Here is a 27350-nt window from a genome sequence, read left to right as displayed (position 1 = left end):
ACTAAAGGGATGGGGCTTCCACATAGGGCTGAGGGGATGGTGCTTCTGCCCAGGACAGGGACAGCACACAGGGCCCAGGGGGGCAGGGCTCACCACCCCAGCTGGCACAGAAGACAGCACTGAGCCAAAGTGAATTATTTTCAAGCTCTGAAATCTAATGGAATTTGCCCTGTGGGGTTTCAGGCTTTCTTCGGACACTTGATCCATTTTTTCCCTTCCTATTTCTCCCTTTTGGAATGAGAATGAATATCCTAAGCCAGTCCTACCATTGTCCTACCATTGGAAGCAGACCACTTGTCTGGTCTCAAGGTGCACAGATGAGATGAAAAAGGATTTTGTTCCAGGCTGAATAGTATGTTAAGTTTCACCCATAACTGATTTGGAGGATAAGATTTTGAACTTTGAGTTGACAATATTTAGATGAAATTTTAGCTGGAGATTTAGTGCAGGAATGATTGAGTTTGAGGATGTTAGGATGGGGAGAAAGCATTTTGAACATGAAAAGGACATGCTCCTTTGGGGGAGCTAGAGAGTGGAGTGCTATGAGTTGATGTGTGTCCACCCAAAAATATATGTTGAAGTCCTAACCCCCAGTGCTTCTTTTTGGAAATACGTTCTTTGCAGATGTAGTGAAGTTAATATGAGGTCATTAGGATGTGTTCTAATATAATATGACTGGTGCACTTGTAGAAAAAAAAGGGAAATTTGGACATAGACACAGATGTACAGGGGAATTCTATGTGAAGAGACACAAGAGAAAGCCATGTGAACATGGAGGTTTGGGGTCAGGCACCTACAAGCCAAGAAATGCTAAAGATGAAAAACCATCAGAATCTAGAAAGAGGCAAGAGAGGATTTTCCTTTAGGTTTTAGTGGAAGCGTGGCCCTGCTGACACCTTAATTTTGGATTTCTGGTCTCCAGAAATATGAGACAGCAAATTTCTCTTGTTTTCAGCCACCCAGTCTTTGGTACTTTGTTATGGAAGCCCTAGGAAACTAATATACCTTGCAGTTGTTCATAGTATTCTCTTCTGGTACTTTTATAATTTTTTTTTTTCTGTAAGATTGTTAGTATTGTCCCAACTTTCATTTCTAATTTTTAGTTATTTGCATCTTATCTCTTGTTTTCTTAGTCAATCTAGGAAAGGGTTTGCCAATTTTGTTCTTTTCAAAGACCCAACTTTTAGGTTTAATAATTTCCTCTATTTTTCTATTCTCGTTTGCATTTCTGTGCTATAATCTACATTATTTCCTTTCTTCTGCTTATTTTGGTTTATTACACTCTTCTTTTTTTCTAGTTCCTAGAAAAGGTATAAAGCTAGGTTATTGATTTGAACTATATCTTCTTCTTAAAAGTAGCATTTACAACTATAAATTTCCCTCTGGTCATTGCTTTTGCTCCATAACTTTGGGTATGTTAATTCTTTATATTCATTCACCTCAAAGTATATTCATTCACCTTAAAGTATTTTCTAATTCCCCAGTGATACTTTTTTTTTTTTTTGGACACATTGGTTGATTAAGGGCATGCTTTTGAATTCTACATGTTTTTGGATTACTTACTCTGTTTTCCTCTTGTTATTGATTTTCAGCATTCCGTGTGATCAGAGGAGATATTTTGTGTAATTTCAACATTTTCAAATTTATTGAGACTTGTGGCCTAATATGTTAGCTGTCCTGGAACACCTTTTATATGCACTTTTTTTTTTAACATCTTTATTAGAGTATAATTGCTTTACACTGGTGTGTCAGTTTCTGCTTTATAACAAAGTGAATCAGTTATACATATACATATGTCCCCATATCTCTTCCCTCTTACATCTCCCTCCCTCCCACCCTCCCTATCCCACCCCTCTAGGTGGTCACAAAGCACTGACCTGATCTCCCGGTACTATGTGGCTGCTTCCCACTAGCTATCTCTTTTATGTTTGCTAGTGTATATATGTCCATGCCACTCCCTCACTTTGTCCCAGCTTACCCTTCCCCCTCCCTATATTCTCTAGTAGGTCTGCATCTTTATTCCCATCTTGTCCCTAGGTTCTTCTGACCATTTTCTTTTATTTCTTTTATTTTCTTTTTTTAGATTCCATATATATTCGTTAGCACATGGTATTTGTTTCTCTCTTTCTGACTTACTTAACTCTCTATGACAGTCTCTAGGTCCATCCACCTCACTACAAATAACTCAGTTTCATTCCTTTTTATGGCTGAGTAATATTCCATTGTATATATGTGCCACATCTTCTTTATCTGTTCATCTGTTGATGGACACTTAGGTTGCTTCCATGTCCTGGCTATTGTAAATAGACCTGCAATGAACATTTTGGTACATGACTCTTTATGAATTATGGTTTTCTTAGGGTATATGCCCAGTAGTGGGATTCCTGGGTTGTATGGTAGTTCTATTTGTAGTTTTTTAAAAAACCTCCATACTGTTCCGCATAGTGGCTATATCAATTTACTTCCCACCAACAGTGTAAGAGGGTTCCCTTTTCTCCACACCCTCTCCAGCATTTGTTGTTTGCAGAATTTTTTTTTTTTTTTTTGTGGTACGCAGGCCTCTCACTGTTGTGGCCTCTGCCATTGTGGAGCACAGGCTCCGGATAGGCAGGCTCAGCCGGCCATGGCTCACGGACCCAGCCGCTCCACGGCATGTGGAATCTTCCCGGACCGGAGCACAAACCTGTGTCACCTGCATCGGCAGGTGGACTCTCAACCACTGCGCCACCAGGGAAACCCTGTTGTTTGTAGATATTTTTATGATGACCATTCTGACTGGTGTGAGATAATCTCATTGTAGTTTTGATTTGCATTTCTCTAATGATTAATGATGTTGAGCATACTTTCATGTGTTTGTCGGCAATCTGTATATCTTCTTTGGAGAAATATCTATTTAGGTCTTCTGCCCATTTTTGGATTGGGTTGTTTGTTTTTTTGTATTGAGCTGCATGAGTTGCTTGTATGTTTTGGAGATTAATCCTTTTTTTTTTTTGTTTAACATCTTTATTGGGGTATAATTGCTTTACAATGGTGTGTTAGTTTCTGCTTTATAACAAAGTGAATCAGTCACACATAAACATACGTTCCCATATGTCTTCCCTCTTGCGTCTCCCTCCCTCCCACCCTCCCTATCCCACCCCTCCAGGCTGTCACAAAGCACCGAGCCAATATCCCTGTGCCATGCGGCTGCGTCCCACTAGCTATCTACCTTACTACGTTTGTTAGTGTGTATATGCCCATGACTCTCTCTCGCCCTGTCACAGCTCACCCTTCCCCCTCCCCATAACCTCAAGTCCGTTCTCTAGGAGGTCTGCATCTTTATTCCTGCCTTACCCCTAGGTTCTTCATGACATTTTTTTTTCTTAAATTCCATATATATGTGTTAGCATACGGTATTTGTCTTTTTCTTTCTGACTTACTTCACTCTGTATGACAGACTCTAGGTCCATCCACCTCATTACAAATAGCTCAATTTCGTTTCTTTTTATGACTGAGTAATATTCCATTGTATATATGTGCCAAATCTTCTTTATCCATTCATCGAATGATAGACACTTAGGTTGTTTCCATTTCTGGGCTATTGTAAATAGAGCTGCAATGAACATTTTGGTACATGACTCTTTTTGATTTATGATTTTCTCAGGGTATATGCCCAGTAGTGGGATTGTTGGGTCATATGGTAGTTCTATTTGTAGTATTTTAAGGAACCTCCATACTGTTCTCCATAGTGGCTGTACCAATTCACATTCCTACCAGCAGTGCAAGAGTGTTCCCTTTTCTCCCTGACTGGTGTGAGATGATATCTCATTGTAGTTTTGATTTGCATTTCTCTAATGATTAATGATGTTGAGCCTTATTTCATGTGTTTGTTGGCAGTCTGTATATCTTCTTTGGAGAAATGTCTATTTAGGTCTTCTGCCCATTTTTGGATTGGGTTGTTTGTTTTTTTGTATTGAGCTGCATGAGCTGCTTGTAAATTTTTGAGATTAATCCTTTGTCAGTTGCTTCATTTGCAAATATTTTCTCCCATTCTGAGGGTTGTCTTTTGGTCTTGTTTATGGTTTCCTTTGCTGTGCAAAAGCTTTGAAGTTTCATTAGGTCCCATTTCTTTATTTTTGTTTTTATTTCCATTTCTCTAGGAGGTGGGTCAAAAAGGAACTTGCTGTGATTTATGTCATAGAGTGTTCTGCCTGTGTTTTCTGCTAAGAGTTTGATAGGTTCTGGCCTTACATTTAGGTCTTTAATCCATTTTGAGCTTATTTTTGTGTATGGCATTAGGGAGTGATCTAATCTCATACTTTTCCATGTACCTGTCCAGTTTTCCTAGCACCACTTATTGAAGAGGCTGTCCTTTCTCCACTGTACATTCCTGCCTCCTTTATCAAAGATAAGGTGACCATATGTGCGTGGGTTTATCTCTGGGCTTTCTATCCTGTTCCATTGATCTATCTTTCTGGTTTTGTGCCAGTACCATACTGTCTTGATTACTGTAGCTTTGTAGTATAGTCTGAAGTCAGGGAGCCTGATTCCTCCAGCTCCGTTTTTTGTTCTCATGATGGCTTTGGCTATTCGGGGTCTTTTGTGTTTCCATACAAATTGTGCAATGTTTTTTTCTAGTTCTGTGGAAAATGTCAGTGGTAGTTTGATAGGGATTGCATTGAATCTGTAGATTGCTTTGGGTAGTGGAGTCATTTTCACAATGTTGATTCTTCCAATCCAAGAACATGGTATATCTCTCCATCTATTTGTATTATCTTTAATTTCTTTCATCAGTGTCTTATAATTTTCTGCAAACAGGTCTTTTGGTCGGTTTATTCCTATATATTTTATTCTTATTGTTGCAACGGTAAATGGGAGTGTTCTCTTAATTTCACTTTCAGATTTTTCATCATTAGTATATAGGAATGCCGGAGATTTCTGTGGATTAATTTTGTATCCTGCTACTTTACCAAATTCATTGATTAGCTCTAGTAGTTTTTTGGTAGCATCTTTAGGATTCGCTATGTATAGTATCATGTCATCTGCAAACAGTGACAGCTTTACTTCTTCTTTTCCAATTTGGATTCCTTTTATTCCCTTTTCTTCTCTGATTGCTGTGGCTAAAACTTCCAAAACTATGTTGAATAAGAGGGGTGAGAGTGGGCAACCTTGTCTTGTTCCTGATCTTAGTGGAAATGCTTTCAGTTTTTCACCATTGAGGACGATGTTGGCTGTGGGTTTGTCATATATAGCCTTTATTATGTTGAGGAAAGTTCCCCCTATGCCTACTTTCTGCAGGGTTTTTATCATAAATGGGTGTTGAATTTTGTAGAAAGTTTTCTCTGCATCTATTGCAATGATTATATTGTTTTTCTCCAATTTGTTAATACGGTGTATCACGTTGATTGATTTGCATATATTGAAGAATCCTTGCATTCCTGGAATAAACCCCACTTGATCATGGTGTATGATACTTTTAATGTGCAGCTGGATTTTGTTTGCTAGTATTTTGTTGAGGATTTTTGCATCTATGTTCATCAGTGATATTGGCCTGTAGTTTTCTTTCTTTGTGACATTTATGTCTGGTTTTGGTATCAGAGTGATGGTGGCCTCGTAAAATGAGTTTGGGAGTGTTCCTCCCTTTGCTATATTTTGGAAGAGTTTGAGAAGGATAGGTGTTGGCTCTTCTCTAAATGTTTGATAGAATTCACCTGTGAAGCCATCTGGTGCTGGGCTTTCGTTTGTTGGAAGATTTTTAATCACAGTTTCAATTTCAGTTCTTGTGATTGGTCTGTTCATATTTTCTATTTCTTCCTGATTCAGTCTTGGCAGGTTGGGCATTTCTAAGAATTTGTCCATTTCTTCCAGGTTGTCCATTTTATTGGCATATAGTTGCTTGTAGTAATCTCTCATGATCCTTTGTATTTCTGCAGTGTCAGTTGTTACTTCTCCTTTTTCATTTCTAATTCTCTAGATTTGAGTCTTCACCCTTTTTTTTTTGGTAAGTCTGGCTAATGGTTTATCAATTTTGTTTATCTTCTCAAAGAACCAGCTTTTTTTTTTATTGATCTTTGCGATCGTTTCCTTCATTTCTTTATCATTTATTTCTGATCTGATCTTTATGATTTCTTTCCTTCTGCTAACTTTGGGGGTTTTTTTGCTTCTTCTTTCTCTCTTGCTTGAGTTGCAAGGTTAGGTTGTTTATTTGAGTTGTTTCTTGTTTCTCAAGGTAGGATTGTATTGCTATAACCTTCCCTCTTAGAACTGGTTTTGCTGCATCCCTTAGGTTTTGGGTCATTATATTTTCATTTGTTTCTAGGTATTATTTGATTTCCTCTTTGATGTCTTCAGTGATCTCTTGGTTATTAAATAGTGTGTTGTTAACTTCATGTGTTTGTATTTCTTACAGATTGTTTTCCTGTAATTGATATCTAGTCTCATAGCATTGTGGTCGGAAAAGATATTTGATATGATTTCAATTTTCTTAAATTTACCAAGGCTTTTTTTTGTGACCCAAGATATGATCTATCCTGGAGAATGTTCCATGAGCACTAGAGAAAAATGTGTATTCTGTTGTTTTTGGATGGAATGTTCTATAAATATCAATTAAGTCCCTCTTGTTTAGTGTATCATTTAAAGCTTGTGTTTCCTTATTTATTTTCATTTTGGATGATCTGTCCATTGATGAAAGTGGGGTGTTAAAGTCCCCTACTATGATTGTGTTACTGTTCATTTCCCCTTTTATGGTTGTTAGTATTTGCCTTATGTATTGAGGTGCTCCAATGTTGGGTGCATAAATATTTACAATTGTTATATCTTCCTCTTGGATCAATCCCTTGATCATTATGTAGTGTCCTTCTTTTTCTCTTATAATAGCCTTTGTTTTAAAGTCTGTTTTTTCTGATATGAGAATTACTACTCCAGCTTTCTTTTGATTTCCATTTGTATGGAATATCTTTTTCCATTCCCTCACTTTCAGTCTTTATGTGTCCCTAGGTCTGAAGTGGGTCTCCTATAGACAGCATATATATGTGTCTTGTTTTTTATTCATTCAGCCAGTCTGTGTCTTTTGGTTGGAGCATTTAATCCATTTACATTTAAGGTAATTATCAATATGTATGTTCCTATTCCCATTTTCTTAATTGGTTTGGGTTTGTTATTGTAGGTTTTTTCCTTCTCTTGCGTTTCCTGCCTAGAGAAGTTCCTTTAGCATTTGTTGTAAAGATGGTTTTGTGCTGCTGAATTCTCTTAGCTTTTGCTTCTCTGTAAAGCTTTTAATTTCTCTGTCATTTTTTTTTACATCTTTATTGGAGTATAATTGCTTTACAATTGTGTGTTAGTTTCTGCTTTATAACATAGTGAATCAGTTATACATATACATGTGTTTCCATATCTCTTCCCTCTTGTGTCTCCCTCCCTCCCTCCCACCCTCCCTGTCCCACCCCTGTAGGTGGTCACAAAGCACCAAGCCAATCTCCCTGTGCTATGCGGCTGCTTCCCACTAGCTATCTGTTTTACGTTTGGTAGTGTATATATTCCATACCTCTCTCTCGCTTTGTCACAGCTCACTCTTCCCCCTCCCCATATCCTCAATTCCGTTCTCTAGTAGGTCTGTGTCTTTATTCCTGTCTTACCCCTATGTTCTTCATGACATTTTTTTCTTAAATTCCATATATATGTGTTAGTATACGGTATTTGTCTTTCTCTTTCTGACTTACTTCACTCTGTATGACAGACTCTAGGTCTATCCACCTCATTACAAATAGCTCAGTTTCGTTTCTTTTTATGGCTGAGTAATATTCCATTGTATATGTGTGCCACATCTTCTTTATCCATTCATCCGATGATGGACACTTAGGTTATTTCCATCTCCAGGGTATTGTAAATAGAGCTGCCATGAACATTTTGGTACATGACTCTTTTTGAATGAGATCCCTTCTGGGTAGAATAATCTTGGTTGTATGTTTTTCTCCTTCATCACTTTAATTATGTCCTGCCATTCCCTTCTGGCTTGCAGAGTTTCTGCTGAAAGATCAGCTGTTAACCTTGTGGGCATTCCCTTATGTGTTACTTGTTTTCCCCTTGCTGCTTTTAATATTTGTTCTTTGTATTTAATTTTTGATAGTTTGATTAATATGTGTTTTGGCGTGTTTCTCCTTGGATTTATCCTGTATGAGACTCCCTCTGCTTCCTGGACTTGATTAACTCTTTCCTTTCCCATATTAGGGAAGTTTTCAACTCAAATCTCTTAAATCTTTTCTCAGTCCCTTTCTTTTTCTCTTCTTCTTCTGGGACCCCTATAATTCGAATGTTGGTGCATTTAACGTTGTCCCAGAAGTCTCTGAGACTGTCCTCAATTTTTATCATTCTTTTTTCTTTATTCTGCTCTGCAGTAGTCATTTCCACTATTTTATCTTCCAGGTCACTTACCTGTTCTTCTCCCTCAATTATTCTGCTATTGATCCCTTCTAGAGAATTTTTAGTTTCATTTATTGTGTTGTTCATCTCTGTTTGTTTGCTCTTTAGTTCTTCTAGGTCCTTGTTAAACATTTCTTGTATTTTCTCCATTCTATTTCCAAGATTTTGGATCATCTTTACTGTCATGTTTTGAATTCTTTTTCAGTTAGACTGCCTGTTTCCTCTTCATTTGTTAGGTCTGGTGAGTTTTTGCCTTGCTCCTTCATCTGCTTTGTGTTTTTCTGTCTTCTCATTTTGCTTAACTTACTGTGTTTGGGGTCTGCTTCTCATAGGCTGCAGGTTTGTAGTTTCCATTGTTTTTGGTGTCTGTCCCCAGTGGCTAAGGTTGGTTCAGTGGGTTGTGTAGGCTTCCTGGTGGCGGGGAGTAGAGCCTGTGTTCTGGTGGATGTGGCTGGATCTTGGCTTTCTGGTGGGCAGGTCCACTTTTGGTGGTGTGTTTTGGGGTGTCTGTGGCCTTATTAGGTTTTTAGGCAGCCTCTGTACTAATGCTTGGGGTTGTGTTCCTGTATTGCTAGTTGTTTGGCATGGGGTGTCCTGCACTGTAGTTTGCTGATATATGCACTTGATAACTGTGTTTTTTCTGTTTTTGGATGGACTGCTCTCTCTAGATCTTTTAGGTCTACTTGGTGTATACTATTGTTCCATTCCTCTATTTCTTTATTGATCTTTTGTTTATATGATCTATCCATTTTTGAAAATGGGGTATTTAATCACCAACTATAATTGTAGAAATTTCTTTTATTTCTATCAGTTGCATCAATGTTAGCTTTATACATTTGAGGGATCTATTGTTTGATACATATCTATTTATAATTGCTATCTTTTGGATGAATTTTCTTTTTTACCAAGTTATAATAACCTTTTTTCATCTTTTGACAATTTTTAACTTACCGTCTATTTTGTCTGATATTAGCAGAGCCACTGCAGTTCACTTTTGTTTACTATTTATTTGGAATATATTTTTCAATCCTTTCAAGATCAACTTATTTGTGTCTTTTGGTCCTACATGAGTCTTTTTTAGACAGTTTATAGTTATAGCATGATTTTTATCCATCTTGCAGTTGTGATTCTGTTCACTGGTGAGTTTTCTGTTTAGTTTCAAAATGATTACTAGGAAGGACTTCTGCCATTTTGCTATTGGTTTTCTGCATATCATTTTAGTCCTCAATTCCTCCATTATTGCATTATTTTGTGTTTGTTTTTTTATTATTTTGAATTATTTATCATTTTCTGTATAATTTAAATTTATTTTTGCACTGGTTTCTTTGGGAATTAAAATTAACATATTAAATTTATAACAATCTCATTGAATTATACTTAGTTTCAATATTGAACAAAACTTGTGTTATACATCATGATCCCTTTAATTTTTTTGTTACTTTTTAATATTTTAAAGATTACATCTATATATGCTATATATACATTAAGATAGGCATAATTATTATATGCATTTGTCTTTTAAATCATATAGAAAAAATGTTTTACTAAGCAAAATATGCAATAATACTGGCTTTTATATTTACCTGTGTAGTTATAATAATTTTATCAGTGCTCCAACTTTCTTCACATGACTTCACATTACTGCCTAGTGTCCTTCATTTTCTGTCTGATGGACTTCCTTTAGCATTTTTAATAGGTTAGTTATACTAGGAATAAACTCTTTCAGCTTTTCTTTAGGGAAATCTTAATTTCTCCTTTATTCTTGAATAGTTTTTCCACAGTTAGAATTCTTATTTGGCACTGTTTTTCTTTCAGCACTTTAAATATGTCTTCTCACTGCCATTCTCCCTCCATGTACCTACTTACAAATCAATTGTTAATCTTATTGAGTAGCCCTTGAATGTGATGTCACTTGTCTCTTGCTGCTTTCAAGATTCTACTTTGGCTTTCTACAATTTTAAAATAATGTATCTTAGTGTGGATCTCTTTGTTTAACCCACTTAGAGTTCATTGAGTTCCTTGGCTTTCTAGATTCATGTACTTCAAGAAATTTGGGAATTTTTCAGCCATTATTTCTCAGATATTCTCTCTGCTTTTTCTCTTTCTTTCCTGAATTCCCATAATGAATATGTAGGTATGATTGATAGTGGCCCATAGGATTCTAAAGCTCTTCAATTTTTTCTTTTTCATTTCTTCTTTACAGTCTGATTAATTTAAATTGTCTTATTTTCATGTTTCCTAATTCAGTCTTGTTTTCTCAAATCTGTTGAACAGCTCAGGTGAAATTTTCATTTCAGCTATTGTACTTTTTGGCTCCAGAATCTGTTTTGTCCCCTTTTATACTTTCTTATTTCTTTATTGATATTTTACTTCTTCATACCTTGTTCCCCTCATTTCTTCTGTTTTTCATTTGTTTACTTAAGCTAATTGAGAGTGTTTAGGAACGTTGATTTAATGTATTCATCTAGAAAATCCAACATCTGCACTTTCTCATGGACAGTTTTCCTGTTTCTTGTTTTCCTGTAATTGGACAATACTTCCTTGTTTCTTTGCGATCTTTTAAAATTCTTTTTAAAAATTGGACATTTTTAGTATTATGATGAGCAAAAAAGAAAGGAAGAAAGACTGAGGGGGAAAATGAGCAAGAAAGAAATGAAGAAAGGGAGGGAGGGAGTAAGGAAAGAACAGAGAAGTAAAAAAGGAAATGAAAAGAAAGGGTAATGAAAAAAAAACAAACAAGAAAAGAAAAATTCTACTCCTCACATTTTTGCATATTGAACCTGGGCACTCCTTTAATGCTGAACCAGGACATTTACCACTCTGCCTGGTTATATTTCCTGTTTGCTCTGAGAGTAAAGACCAGTGACAGTTGAAATCTTATTGCCTTCTCAGGTCTTCTGTGAACATGTTTACTGACCTGAGAATTCATGTGACCCTAATTTCTCCACATACACAGCATCTTTTAAAAACCCCTATTCCCTCAAAACACTCATTCTCTGGCTTTTTCTCCCATAATTTGGTGTGTTTATTGTTTGCATTTTTTCCCCCAGACAGCAGCAGTATCTTTCTCATTTGACTTTCATTGTTTTTGAGGACTGCAGAGCTTCTCTGATCTGATAGAGTTCCAAATTAAGCAAAAAACAGGGAGCCCCCTGTGGCAGAGGGAGGCAACTCCAGTCATTTCAAAATAGATAAATATAATTCTCTGGTTACAAGGTCTGTTCTGCTCCCTCAAGAATTATCTGTTCACACAAGGAACACAAGCTGGCACCTTCAAGACCACGACCGTGTGGAGAGAGGTTGAGGATGAGGGTTGGTTAATATGCCACAAAACTCTTACTCTCTCAGTGGTTTTTATCCTGACTAAGCACTTGCTTGGTTGCCATAAACTTTAGAATATGTTCCAGAGGCTCAGGAAGGTTGATTCTGGCAGTTTGCCATGTGCTTTGGTTTCTGCAGAGGGATAGACCCTAAAGTTCCCTACGCCTCCATTTTTACTGATACCACTGGTCTTTTTACAAGCTAATTTTTACTGAATACAGTCACAGCCATCTGTTAACATTTGTTTATGGCAGTTTTCAAACTACAATTTCAGAGTTGAGTAGTTGCCAAAGAGACTGATGGCCTGCAAGCCTAAGATATTTAATAACTGGCCCTTTATGCAAAGTCTGCAGTCCTCTATGTTAAATTTTCTGTATACATAACCTGTGGTAAGATAAAGAGTGTGTTACTACTTTATATGTAATTTTTTTTATTGCTTTATTCTACTGGCTTAATGATGATGAGTAAAACGTTGAATAGAAATACTGGAATTGATATTCTTGCCTTATTCCCAATCTTGGGAGAAATGCATTTTATTTTCACCCAAAAGTATGCTCTCAGCTGTATACAGAGTATGTTTTCTTTATCTACTTCCCATACCCTCCTTCACAGAAGCATTTATGCTTTTAAGCAAATTTTGAATATATTCAGTCATTACTTTTTCAAATGTTTTACTACCCTTTTCCTCTCCTTCTGGAGCCCAATAATATATATTCTAAACCAGTCAGTATTTTACTGCAGCTTACTGAAACTCTGTTAAATTTTCAGCTTTTTTTCTCTACGTTTAATTCTAGTTTTATTGCTATGTCTTCAATTCACTTTATGTTTTCTGCAGTGCCTAACCTGCTGTTAATCAAAACTAGTGAATATTTTATTTCAGATCTTATATTTTTCATCTCTAGTAATTGCTTTAAAGTCATTGTCTGCTAGTTCCATTATCTTTGTAATTTCCGGGTCTATTATCTTTTGACTCATTTTTCTCTTGATTGTGGGTAATATTTTCCTACTTCTTTGCATTTTTAGTATTTTTGACTCATTGCTTGACATTGTAAATATTATTGTGTGTCTGGATTTCATTTGTTTTACCTTTAAGGAACAAAAGGGATAAACATGTCATTAAGGTGGGGAAAGATATCAAAGTATGTGAATATACAGTTTTAGAGTAGTGACACAGTTTTCAATAAAGAAAGGATGTCCAACTTTGCAATCATTCAAGGAAATGGAATTTCATACAGCAAGTTAGTCCTTCAAACGGGAAGTAAGCTTTATGTAGCTTACAAAGGAATTAGAAATAACCTAGATATTTTAAAGTGGAAGATTTTTTTTAAAATTATGGCACAGGCAATCTATGAAAAGGCTGAGGAGATGTCCATCCATAAACATACTAATATCAATAAATTCCGAAGATCAGTGAAAAATGGCAGTTGCAGAAGAATGGTATCTGAAGAGAAGATGCATTTGACTCAAATACACGCATGCACAATACAAGTACATATTTCTATAGGTAAAAATCATTCTATAAGTATATTCAAAATGGTCTGAAAGGACTCATTTCAAACTGATAATGGTGGTTACCTATAGGAGACAAAAGGATAGGATGGGTATGTGTGTAAATTAGATGGTATTCAAAACAAGGGTGTTAAATTTTTGTGTGTATTTTCCCTTTTTTCTATGGAATCTCAGTTGTTTAAATATAAAAGTACACTTTGGGTAATTAAAAATAAAATGATCTAAATGGTTAAACACTAAAATTAAGGGGTTACTCTGAGGTGGGGGGAGCAATGGTGAGAGATAGTGAGTGAGAATCATTCATGCTTTAGCCTATATACTTCAATATCATTGGCATATTTAACAAAAATAATGTGAAGATAAGTTACTTCTGTGTTTTTGCAAACAGTACATAATGCAACTGTGTTATGCAAGGGCCAACAAACATTTTTGGTAAACACCAGACAGTAAATATTTTAGGCTTTGAGAGAGACACATGCTCTCTGCCATAAATACCCTATTCTGCCATTGAAATGAGAAAGCATATATTGACAATATGTAAATGAATGTGTTTGGCTGTGTTCCAATAAAACTTTATTTGCAAAAGCAAGTGGTGGGCCAGATTTGGTCTTCAGGTTGCAGGTGGTCTACAGTTCTTACTCATATATAGTAAGAATACTACTAATACTTGTGTAGTGGAAAAAAGGGAACTGTGAATATTTGATTATCTACTATATCATAATGATATATTAAATCCATTTTATGTGACATGGCAACACATATTAATTTAGGAATGTAGTTATTCTATTTCAATGATACAATTAAAATATATTCACCTTTACCAATTCAAAAGATAATAGTAATATTTTCATGAAAATGCACTTGCTACAAATTTAAAATATGCAAAATAACTATAATAGCATAAAATGTGAAACAAGAATTCAAAGGAAAATATATGCCTAATGGAAAACCAGCTTCATATAGCGAATTGAGTGAGAATAATTTTAAGACCTACTTAGAATGTGTTTCTAGAGAATTTTACATTATTCTTCAGTTTTTGCAAGGAGTTGTAAGGTGACTGTAAAATTATAATTTGATATAGATGAGTTAGCATGTCACACAAAATACCCAAACAACTGACATATTGTAATATTTTGCTTAACTAAAATTGTGTATTTGAGGGAGAACATTAACCAACATGTTAATAACCAAAAGGTCTTGAATTATTTATTTTAAAAAGTGATTTATGATGTAAAAAATTTAATGGAGAAGTTCTTTTATCTGTAAAATTGTTTCCTAATTCTATCTCTTAATTTCCTAAAACAATTCAGAATCCTTACATCTATTAGCTTTAAAACTGAAGAGAAAAGCTGAAATAGTTTACTCAGAATATGAACATTATCACTCCAATTTAATGAACACCTATTATGTGCAGTTATATTTACATATTATATCAGACTTAGTCTGAAGAAAAAGGCTCTGTGTTAAATAATATTATCCCTATTTTACTAATACAGAGAAAGTGACTCAGAAAAATTAAGTCCTTACCATGATTATAGTGACAATAAATAATGGAAATGGTATTCTTTTGGCATGGTGCCATCTTCTAAGAAGTTATTCTTCCCATTGTACTTTGTGAGTTTTCTTCAAAGAAGGAGACTATATTCTCTAATTAAGTTTGATCTGAATTGAAAAATTCAGGAAAAAAAAATATGTGGGAAAAAAGTAAATATTTATCTTGAAGTCTTCACATCTATGGTAAAGTAAGGAACTGTCATCTTTTGGTAATGGTTTTCGTAAAACACCATTGTACATTTTAACACAAACCTTTTAGCTGTGTTACCTCGGCAAACTTACTTAGCTGCTATGAACCTCCTTTGTCTTATATGTAACACAGTAACAATAATAATGACAATTCATAGCTCTCAACTGTTTTGAAAATTAAATGAGAAGAAAGGGAAAACATCTTAGGCTAACACTCAGTGAGTAAAGTGAAAATAATCTATGATCAAAATTAGTAAAATTCTTGGGCTTCCCTGGTGGCGCAGTGGTTGAGAGTCCGCCTGCCAGTGCAGGGGACATGGGCTCGTGCCCTGGTCCGGGAAGATCCCACATGCCGTGGAGCAGCTAGGCTCCTGAGCCATGGCCATTATCACTTATGTTTGATTTTATACTCCCTGACATACACAGTGATACACAGAATATGATGAGTTAACTAATACTTGGTTTATAAACAAGGATTTTCTTTTTTTAATGACATATAGTTGATTTATAATGTGTTAGTTTCTGGTGTACAGCAAAGTGATTCAGTTATATTTATATATATATTTTATATTCTTTTCCATTATAGTTTATTACAAGATACTGAATATCTGTGCTATACAGTAGGACTTTGTTGGTTATCTTTTATATATAGTAGTGTGTATATGTTAATCCCAAACTCCTAATTTATCCCTCCACTCAACTTTCCCTTTTTTTTTTTTTTTTTTTTTGCTGTACGCGGGCCTCTCACTGCTGCGGCCTCTCCCGCTGTGGAGCACAGGCTCCGGACGCGCAGGCCCAGCAGCCATGGCCCACGGGCCCAACAGCTCCGCGGCATGTGGGATCATCCCAGACCGGGGCGCGAACCCGTGTCCCCTGCATCGGGAGGCAGACTCTCAACCACTGCGCCACCAGTGTCCCCTTTGATAACCATAAGTTTTTATGTCTGTGAGTCTTTTTCTGTTTTGTAAATAAGTTCATTTGTATCATATTTTAGATTCCACATATAAGTGATATCATATGGTATTTGTCTTATCTTTCTGGCTTACTTTACTCAGTATGATCTCTAGGTCCACCCATTTGCTGCAAATGGCAGCAAATTTTATTTTTTAATTTTTTTAAATTTTGTGAAGTATAGTTGATCTACAATGTTATGGGCATTATTTTATTCTTTTTTATGCCTGAGGAGTATTCTATTGTGTGTATATGTATATATGTGAGTGTATTGTAAATAGTGCTGCAGTGAACATTGGGGTGCATGTATCTTTTTGAATTAGAGTTTCCTCCAGATATATGCCCAGGAGTGGGATTGCTGGATCATATGGCAACTTTATTTTTAGTTTTCCAAGGATCCTCCATACTGTTCTCCTAGTGGCTGTACCAGTTTACATTCCCACCAACTATGTAGGAGGGTTCCTTTTTTTCCACACCCTCTCCATCATTTATGTGTAGACTTTTGATGATGGCCATGCTGACTGGTGTGAGGTGATACCTCATAGTATTTTTTATTTGCATTTCTTTAATAGTTAACGATGTTGAGCATTTTTTCATGTTCCTGTTGGCCATTTGGATCTCGTCTTTGGAGAAATTTCTATTTAGATCTTCTGTCCGTTTTTTAATTGAGCTGTTTGGTTTTTTGATATTGAGTTGTTTGTATATTTATGAAATTAATCCCTTGTAAGTTAGGTTGTTTGTGAGTATTTTTTCCCAGCCTGTAGGTTGTCTTTTCGTTTGGTTTATGGTTTCCTTTGCTATGCAAAATGTTTTAAGTTTAATGAGGTTCCATTTGTTTGCTTTTGTTTTTACTTCCATTACTCTAGAAGACGGATCCAAAAAGATATTACTGCCGATTATGCCAAAGAGTGTTCTGCCTTTGTTTTCCCCTAGAAATTTTACAGTATCCAGTCTTATATTTAGGTCTTTAATCGATTTTGAGTTCATTTTTGTGTATGGTGTTAGAGAATGTTCTAATTTCATGCTTTTACATGTAGCTGTCCAGTTTTCCCATCACCACTTATTGAGGAGACTGTCTTTTGTCCATTGTATAGTCTTGCCTCCTCTGTGGTAGACTAATTGACCATAGGTGCGTGAGTTTATTTCTGGGCTTTCTATCCTGTTACATTGATCTATATATCTGTTTTTGTGCTAGCACCATACTCATTTGATGACTGTAGCTTTATAGTATAGTTTGAAGTCAGGGAGCCTGATTCTTCTGGCTCCATTTTGCTTTCTCAAGATTGCTATTTTGGTTCTTCTGCGTTTCCATGTAAATCTTAAAATTTTTGTTCTATTTCAGTGAAAGATGCCACTGGCAATTTGATAGGGATTCATTGAATCTGTAGATTGCCTTGGGTAGTATATCATTTTAACAATATTGATTCTTCCAATGCAAGAAAATGGTACATCTTTCCATCTGTTTTTGTCATCTTCAGTTTCTTTCATCAGCATCTTATAGTTTTCAGAATATAGGTGTTTTGCCTTCTTAGGTAGTTTTTTTTTGTTTTTGTTTTTGTTTTAGTGGTACGCAGGCCTCTTGCTGTTGCGGCCTCTCCCGTTGTGGAGCACAGGCTATGGACATGCAGGTTCAGCAGCCATGGCTCACGGGCTCAGCCGCTTCTCGGCATGTGGGATCTTCCCGGACCGGGGCACGAACCCGTGTCCCCTGCATCGGCAGGCAGACTCTCAACCACTGCACCACCAGGGAAGCCCTTAGGTAGTTTTATTACTAGGTTTTTACTCTTTTTTGATGGGATGGCAAATGGGATTGTTTCCTGATTTCTCTTTCTGATCTTTTGTTGTTAGTGTATAGAAATGCAACATATTTCTGCGTATTAATCTTGTATCCTGTAATTTTACAAAATTCATTGATGAGCTCTAGGATTTTTTATGTATCATATCATGTCATCTGCAAACAGTGACAATTTTGTTTCTTCTTTGCCAATTTGGATTACTTTTATTTCTTTTTCTACTCTGATTGCTGTGGCCAGAGTTTTTAATGATGGCCATTCTGACCAGTGTGAAGTCATACCTCCATTGTAGTTTGATTTGCATTTCTCTAATAATTAGCGATGTTGAGCATTTTTTCATGTATCTATTGTCCACCTATATGTCTTTGGAGAAATGTTTATTTAGGTCTTCTGCCCATTTTTTTGATTGGGTTCGGTTTTTTTTTGTTATTGTGCTGTATGAACTCTTTGTAGATTTTGGAAATTAAGCCCTTGTCAGTCAGATCATTTGCAAATATTTTCTTCTAGTCTGTAATGACTTTCTTATTAAGAAAACTTTATTCTCCCCAAAGTATTTTGATGTGAGCATATTGTTGGGAAAGAATTCTCCATGAGTCTCACACTTCTGCACATCTTTTATCAGGTTCTGCTTTATACTATTTTTTCAAGGATATTAAGCAGCCTAGAAATTTAGAGATAGTGTCTCCTTCTTGAGGGCAGAGTTCAAAATTCTTTCGTGAGCAGAATAATCAATATGATATCATTTTAGGATAGTTGGGCAGGTTTGCTAGCAGCCCTCCATATACTATTGGGGGGTTCTAAAACTGGCCTTGCTCAGTCATGACACAGCTCTTGATTGTGCATCATCCATCTGGGCCCATCCTTGACGTCCCTGTGGGACTCAGAGGGGAGAGATAAAAGGAACTAATGTGAATGTGAAGCTCATGCTGCCTGCTGATCCATGAGTGATTAAGTTCCTTGCTTTTGATCAAGAGTCTCATGTCTTCTATGAAGGCTTGGCAGAATAACTTGTTGGTTTGGAGTAGGGAATGGCCTCAAATCCTACACAGTTGTTAATGTAAGTAAAACTCAAATTTTCTGCAAAGTAAATTTTAGTTTTTTTTTTATCACTTATGATTTCTAGAAATTTGAAATTTATCTGATCTCAGACAGTCATCTGGCTAAGAAAAGATGAATCTTGTTGACTGTTTATCTTGGTGTAATTTGTGGTTTGTGAATTGAACTTAGGAAGTAATTTTTTGTAAGTAAGAAAGAGGAATTTTTATGATATTCCAAAAGCAGTTTGGCAAAGAGAGATTAGTGAGAAATGCTATTTGGATGAAAACTTCCAGACAAAATTGTAAGTGTGTTTAAATTTAATTTCATCTTTTCCCTCAACATGTACATGGCCATATTTAGACACTATATTGTAATCCAACATATGGTTTCGCAAAACTTTTGATCAAATTTTTTTCTCTTCCATTTTGAAACAAATTCTTTTTATTTAAACTCCAGATAAAGTAATTGAAACCATCTTGTGTAACATACACACTAATGTCAAAAATGAAATTCACACTCCATGAGGCTAGATTCTCTCGCTATGTGAAGTGCTCAAGAGCTGAGGCTGGTGGCAGACATGGTGGTCTTCATTTATGGCATTTACCCAGTAAGTTAATCAGTAGGTAGAATTACCATATTACAACTTTTAATCCTCTCTGGTTCTTTTCTCCCCTGTCTCCCTTCCTTTCTTCTTCCTCTATTTTTTCTCTATCCCTCTCTCTTTGCCGTTATTTGCTGCTGTTTGTTTGCTGCTCTCTCATTGTTGTTTAATTAATTTATGTTTTATATGAAAATTATAAAACTCCATTGCTATTAGTTTTAACAAATTTAGTATTCATTTTATTATATCGTCATTGAACTGGAAAGACACAGGGAAACCACATTGCTGGGAATCACTTAATCCAATGTACATCACTGCCAACAATTATATTTATTTCCACAAGAGTAGTAACAATATAGTTGCTAAAAAATATTGATCTACAACTACTGAATGGCCAGGAATGTGCCTGTTTGACTTCCCTGTATCGAAGCTACATGCAAGTACTTAGAGATTGCTGTACCTAGAGTATTAGTAAGTACATCCTTCTCAAGTTCAGTTTTATAATAACATGATAAATACATATAAAAGAGAATCTCAGACATTAATGGATATCAGAAATTACTTGGTGCAAGGAACCAGAGAGGCTAGGTTTGAAACATGTCTTCACCATAATACTCAGTGTAAAACACTGAAAGTGTGATTTTACCTTCTGTTTTCTCATCTCAAAAATGGTGATGATTATAGTATATTTATAGTGCTGTCAAATATTAACCTATATACCACATATAGAACAATGTTTGACATGTATAGAGGTCTGATTATTGTCAGTGTTATTATCATAAATAAATCCAGAAGCTTGCCACAGGTCACAGATTTGGAACTAAATAACAGATGCATGTACCGCAAATGACCAGTGTGGATCCCCATAAATTTCTAAAATAACTTCTGAATCCTTGCTAGTTGATTGTCAGTGTCACTTCATTGATGTTAAATATATCTTACTGTATTAAAATTACTTTGAAAATTAACAGCTCTCTAAAAACTGCAATTGTTACATGAAATATATATTCAATAACATATCATAGAATTTAAAATTTGCAGATTTCTAAGTGAAATGTATCACCTTTCATTCTGGGTTGTCTTTTTTTAATTTATTTAATTTAATTAATTAATTAATTTATGGCTGCGTTGGGTCTTCATTGTTGTGTACGGGTTTTCTCTAGTTGTGAGGATTGGGCGTCTACACTTTGTTGCATTGCACGTGCTTCTCATTGTGGTGGCTTGCTGCAGAGCATAGGCTCTAGACACATGGGCTTCAGTGGTTTTGGCCCGTGGGCTCAGTAGTTGTGGCTCACAGGCTCTAGAGCACAGGCTCAGTAGTTGTGGTGCATGGGTTATTTGCTCCGCAGCATGTGGGATCTTCCTGGACCAGGGCTCAAACCCGCGTCCCCTGCATTGGCAGACAGATTCTTAACCACTGCACCACCAGGAAAGTCATTCTGGTTGTCTTAAAGTTTATCTTTCCTACACTATTAGTCTCAAGGCAAGTACCAATTGTATTTCAGCCTAATCATTAAAACCTATTTGTTCAAAAAGACTGTAGAATTGGTATAATGTTTATTATCTATCATCTATCCAGCTTATTTTAAGAATAGTCAGAAGGAGACTTTATCTGGAGCTTAACAGCAATAACACAAAAGCCAACAAGAGGCAAGTCACCTAAAACTAAAATCCACTGTGCAGTGAATTATAATAGAAGTATATAAAGGAGATGATGGATACCTTGGGTATCTGAATCAGTGAGCGTGAAAAAATAAGGCAACTCAGAGCAGATAATATTAAGGTACTATATTTAAATTCAAATGGCAGGAAAGCAATATTTTAGCATGACTTTGGGCCTGAGTTGCTGCTTCATTCATAAAACTCTGTTAGATCTTTTGTCAAAAATGTTTAACTAGTTTTCAGAGTCTGTCCTGCACACCATCAAAACTTCTAGACAGTTTTCTTTATGATGGGTCTCTGGCTACTATTCACACACATTTCTTTTACCAAGTTGAAGTCTACCATTTCTGAAACTCATTTCTTTCCCCATATGTCGAAGGTATTGACAATTTCTTTCACATCACCAGAGAAACTTTCCAGTGTTACTTATTTAAAATTTGTTTCAGCTTTGAGATATTATTGACATACAACATATGTAAGTTTTAAGGCCTATAATGTGGTGATGTTACATGTATGTCTTCCAAAGTGATCACCACAGTAAAGTTCGTTAACACCGCCATCTCCTCACATAATTACCATTTTTCTCTTTTGGTGGGAATGTTTAAGATCAACTTTCAAGTACATAATACAGTATTGTTAATTATAGTCACCATGCTGAACATTAGATCTGCAGAATTTATTCATCTTATAGCTGGACATTGGTACCCTTTGACCAACAGCTCCTGATTTCCCCCACACCCTGGTCCTTAGCAATGACTGTTATACTCTGTATTTCTGTGAGTTCAGCTTTCTTTGATTCCACATATGAGTGAGAACATACAGAGTTTGCCTTTCTCCGTCTGACTTATTTCACTTAGCATAACATCCTCAAGATCTATTTATGTTGCTGTAAATGCCAGTTCCAGTGTAATTTAACACTCTCCAGGTTTACATGCATGCCATGATAGAAATAATGCTTCATAAATAATCTGTTTTATAAGTTTTCATTCTTTTATTTTAACATGAGATTGTGTGTTATACCTCTAAAGTCTAGACTGTTATTCTGTGTTAAGACAGGATTCTTCCCTCTTTGGACACAGTGATTAATGAAGCAATTTTTATAATATTCCAAAATAGCAGTCAGATCCCAAACTCTTAGAATATGAAAAGATGAGAATTGTGTTGAATTTCAAGTGAGGAAAACTTGGATATAACATCATTATGCATTTACTAAATAGTACAACCTTGGCTTCTTTGACGTGTCTTCTTTCAGATTAATTTGTTTTTATCAGAACAACTTTTGCATGGAAATCAAATTCTTTTTGTATATTTCTAAGTTCTTCAATTTTCTTTTATTAAATAATAATAATACATCAAAAGCCATCCACAAGTGTAGAATGAAGATAAAAAGTGAAAAATAAATTTGAAACATACTTAGAAAGCAAAGACTAATGAAAAATGAACAATCATCAAGCTTACTTGATTCACAAGTTATTTCTCATTGAAGTAAATCTTGAAGTTTGGAATGGTCTTACATGTAATGATTTTTTTTTATGGTTGTATTTTCCTAATCAATTAGGATTACCAGATAAATACAGGAATTATTTTGAATTTCAGATAAAAAACAAATATTGTATGGAATATGCATAAACTAAAATCTTTTTCTTTATCTCAAACTCAAATTTTACTGGGGGTCCTATATTTTTATTAATCTCTCAACCCTTGTTATTATGATAAACTGAAAGTTACTGAGATAAACAATGTTGATATGATAAATGTCCTTTAACAACTTCATCAGCTTTATAGCTCAATTTATCATAAATCAGAATACTAATGAATTTTAGAGCTGTGTAATTCAATTATCTGTCGAGAATATTAGTTTCTTGTAAAATAGTATTGTCCAGATAACTATTGCATCTAAATTCATTTGTCATAGTTTATGCCTGGGAATTTAATTTACCTATGCCTCTACTTTATTTGAAAAATATTTAGAGGTTTTTATAGAAATATAAAAATAAAGTAAGATTACAGCAATCAAATGAGAAAATTGAAGTGGCAAAAGAAAAGCCTCTCATTAAACACTCATTTCTTTCATGGTACTTCTGATGTGTCAGAGCCACTATGTTTGTATTAATCCTGGTTTACCACTTGTAGTTGTGTTAACTGCTCCTCATCCAGCATAATTTCATTTTACTTCTCATTCCAATCACTCTCTTCTTGACACATCCTAATTTATCAATGCTTCTGTTCTCATCTGGCCAGCTCATAAATTTGTGAAGTTACCACATTCCATGTTCTGAAAATCGCACTTGTATAAATTCTGCTTAAGACAGTGTCTCAGCTTTTTGAATAGATTGTACAACCGAATTGTTTCATATTGTTTTTAGATTTTGCTAAAAGCCCTAACTCCTCCCTCTACATAATTTCTTTTAAGTCTTTGTTTTCTTCTCATTTTGGTGGTTGGTTTGGGTTTTTTAAAAAACCTAGAAATTGACAATTATCTTTTTGAGAATAGCTAATATTCTACCAAAGTCATTTTGTCAGCAGTCAAATTTGTTTCCTTTATCTCTTATCTTAATTTTCTCAAGTCACTACTGAAGGAAAAAAATGAAATGCTGTAAAAGATTACTGTGGTAGGCAGAATAGTATAGGGACTCCCAAAATATCCACATCCTAATCCCTAGAATTTGTGAATATGTTACCGTATATGGCAAAAGGGACTTTGTAGGTAAGATTAAGTTCAGGACCTTGAGATGCAGAGATTATCCTGGATGATCAAATAGGGCCCAGCCTAACTATATGGATTCTTAAAATTGAAACCTTCCTGGCTAGATTCTGAAGATGTGAGTATTGAAAAATGGTCAGGGAGATGCACTGTTGATCACTTTGTAGATGGAGCAATGAGGCTACAAGCCAAGGAATGTGGACAACCTCTAGATGCTGGAAAAGACAGGGAAAGAGATTATCCTCTAGAGCCTTCAGAAAAGACATCTTGATTTTTAGCCCACATCATACTGCTAACCTATAAAACTGTAAGATAATAAATTTATATTAAGTCAATAACTTTTGGGCAATTTGGAAACGAATTCCACAACTATAAGACACTAATGATTACCTTTCCTGATTTTATAATCACCAGTTATTCAGATCACTTGGTAATAATTGCTTAATGATATATTTATCTGCTTTATATCAGCTCTAAAGTAAAACAACTAGTTTTGAAGAAAGGTTTTACTTTACTTAATTAAAATAAAAGTTAATGGTTATTATTATTATTATTTTTTTTGTGGTATGCGGGCCTTTCACTGTCGTGGCCTCTCCCGTTGCAGAGCACAGGCTCCGGACGCGCAGGCTCAGCGGCCATGTCTCACGGGCCCAGCCGCTTCGCGGCACGTGGGATTCTCCCCGACCGGGGCACGAACCCGTGTCCCCTGCATCGGCAGGCGGACTCTCAACCACTGCGCCACCAGGGAAGCCCAAGTTAATGGCTATTAAAGGTAATAAATGAGTTGATATTTTTCCAGTAGTTATTGGATATTGGAAGAGACATTGTGCTTGAAATCAAAATAGCATGAACAATTGGTAACAGAATAAAGTAGCTTTGAAAGATTTAAACATGAAAATCAGTTAGGTTATAAAGAACACAACATTATGAAATGGAAGCCTATTGTCTAAAAGTTTCTTTTACTTAAACCTTTTTTCTAGTACTGATTACAAAGGACCAAAGGTGAAAAGAGTATAAATTAGGTCTTTATTAGCATGATTACAGAGTCATTAGTATTCTGGGAATATTATGCCATTTCCATTTATGTTTCTAAGAGATGATCTCTTAGAAATATAAACTATTGTGTAGATTGACAATCTTTGTCACACTGAGAATATCTTCCTCACTTCTTAGATTTGGAAAGAGTACACAAATTAAAGATCTTTAGACTTAAATGAGACAGGACATATATGATATTTATAAATGGACATGCTATACCTATATATTGCAGTGAGGTTATAATAAGTTATAAGAATATTTATGGAAAATATCTTGGAATGCTTGTATATTGTGTAACAAGTTTAGCTTGCTGTGTCATTCATAAACTTAAACATAAAAGTAACTCTGTAGTGTGCTTTTTGTGAATTCTTGGATAAGGTCAGTTAAGGAAAGTTCAGATGTTCCCACTCTCAAATACTCTAATGGACACAATTGTTGAGATAAGTGAGAATATAGAAATACTGGAATAAATAAATATTTACTTGATAAGGATTATAATTTAGCTCATTTCTGAGTTTGTCATCCCATACGGTGTCACTGGGAATTCTTTCAGTGAATTTTCTTGTAATTTCTGCTTTCCATGTAAAATGTTCTGCATAAGGTCCATTACTTGCCTACTGCTGCTATAATATACTACTAAAAACTTGGTGACTTAACAACACAAATTTATTATCTTATAGTTCTGGAAGTCAGAAGTCTGAAATGGGTCTTACTGGGCTAAGATAAAGGTGCCCACAGGACTGCATTCCTTTCTGGTAGCTCTACGGGAGAATCTGTTTCCTTGCCTTTTCCAGCTTTGAGAGGCTGCCTGTATCCTTGGCTGTGGCTTCATCCTCCATCTTCAATGCCCAGCATTTAAATGTCTGATTCCATTGTCATAGCTCTGACTCTGGCCCTCTGATGCCTTCTTATAAAGACTCTTGTGATTACAGTAGGCCCATGGGGATAATCCAGAATAATCTTCCTATCACATGATTCTTAATCACATCTACAAAGTCTCTTTTTACCGTTTAAGGTGACATTCATAGGTTCTGGGATTAGGGCATGATGAGCCTCTTTGGGGATAATTGTTCTGCCTACTACTTAAGGTAAACACTCTTCTTTAATCTCAACTAAGTCATTGTCTGTAAAAGTTAGCCATTGAAAAAAATATATATTTACTTTATTATAGCTATTTAAAAGTGTGGGAGTCACAGACAACTGAAAAGAATGCTCTGTGCATGTCAGCGCAATACATTTCAAAGACTGGAAAATAACGCTGAGATTAGAGTTTGCGAAAGATATAATTGATGAGTGAGATTCTTGAATTGATTCTAGCTACCTAACACTCACAAGACATCAATTTCCTGGGAAGGCACCACGGAGCACTCTCGGGAAGGGTAGCTTGTGTCACTTAATCAGTGTTCACACATCCCTCATGTCTGACTATCAGGAAAGCATTATACTCAGTGTTAGAGATGGGGAAAATAAACATTTAGTGATTTTCTTATTTTTCTTGGCGAGGGGGGCAGTTGTAATTTTGTCAACTGTTAGATTCTTTGGCAGTTTGGAACTTGTTTTTCTCTGTTTATCCAAAAATTCTGTGCTTTCTCACTCAGCCTAATACAGGACTTTCTTGACCTGAACTTCAAAAGAGTATCATTCTAATTATAAACACCTATCAATACAGGTCTCAAATGCTACAAATCCTGAAGCATATTTTCATGATACATAGATACATTTATTAATGACAAATAATTCTAGCCTGGTGTAATTATCATAATTGGCAATAGGTTAGCATATCTAAAAGAAAAGTGTTAGCATTTATTAACATTTTCTATGAGCAATAGATGTATTTACACATTCGTATGTACAAAGGCAGAGTATGTGATAAGAATATAAATATTATCTTCATTTTAATTTAATTATATTCAGTACTACAATGCCAGTGCATTATTGGATAAAATGAAAGTACAAGTTAATATTTTTAAAAACAAGCAGTAAAACGACCAAAGAAAAGGAAATGTTCCAGGCAGAAGTTTCTTTTCTCTGTAGAGAAAATATAGACTGACTTTGCTACTCTTTAGAAAAATACTCACTAAAGTAACTACAAAGATTTGCTGTTAATATTTCTCCTAAAAAAGAAACTTCAATTTATTCAAAGTATTTTTTAATAATTTCTTTGCTGTCAAATATCAGCCCTTTGATAGTACTGAGAACATAGTAAAAATAATAGAAAAACAATGTGTTGAGGTTATCTTCCTTGCCCTGGTACCTTCAAGTAAAGAAAGTTAACTGCTGAGCACAGCAGTGCTCAAAGAATTCATGCAGCGAGCAGCTGCCTACTTTGGGAAAACATGTGTTTAAAAATACCTTCTGCTCCAGGTACTTTTGCTTTTATAGTACAATAAGTTTCAGCTGCACTCAAGGACAAGACTCAGGAAATCAAGATGTTTCAATAGAAACTGCTCTAAATAGTTTAATGGATGAAATTAGTCTTTGTGTCTACACACAACTAGTAGATCAATAACTTTGTTATATATTTGACTTTCTCAAATAATAATTTAGACTAATCTCCATGTCCATAATTAATGTTCTATTTAATTAAACAATC

At 35.3% G+C, this 27350-nt stretch overlaps 1 long non-coding RNA gene across 1 annotated transcript in view; it reads left to right on the top strand.

Annotated features, from left to right (window-relative positions):
- LOC132424957 (uncharacterized) overlaps positions 1 to 27350 on the top strand; it is a 156251-nt gene that overhangs the window by 21915 nt on the left and 106986 nt on the right. Inside the window, exon 2 of the long non-coding RNA XR_009519312.1 lies at positions 24324 to 24491. This is a non-coding gene — a long non-coding RNA (uncharacterized lncRNA). The remainder of the gene's footprint in view (positions 1 to 24323; positions 24492 to 27350) is intronic.

This window comes from Delphinus delphis, chromosome 1 (genome assembly GCF_949987515.2).
Source record: "Delphinus delphis chromosome 1, mDelDel1.2, whole genome shotgun sequence".
NCBI classification, from domain to species: Eukaryota; Metazoa; Chordata; class Mammalia; order Artiodactyla; family Delphinidae; genus Delphinus; species Delphinus delphis.
Note: the sequence above shows the minus strand (reverse complement) of the source record. Positions and strands in the feature narration are given on the sequence as shown.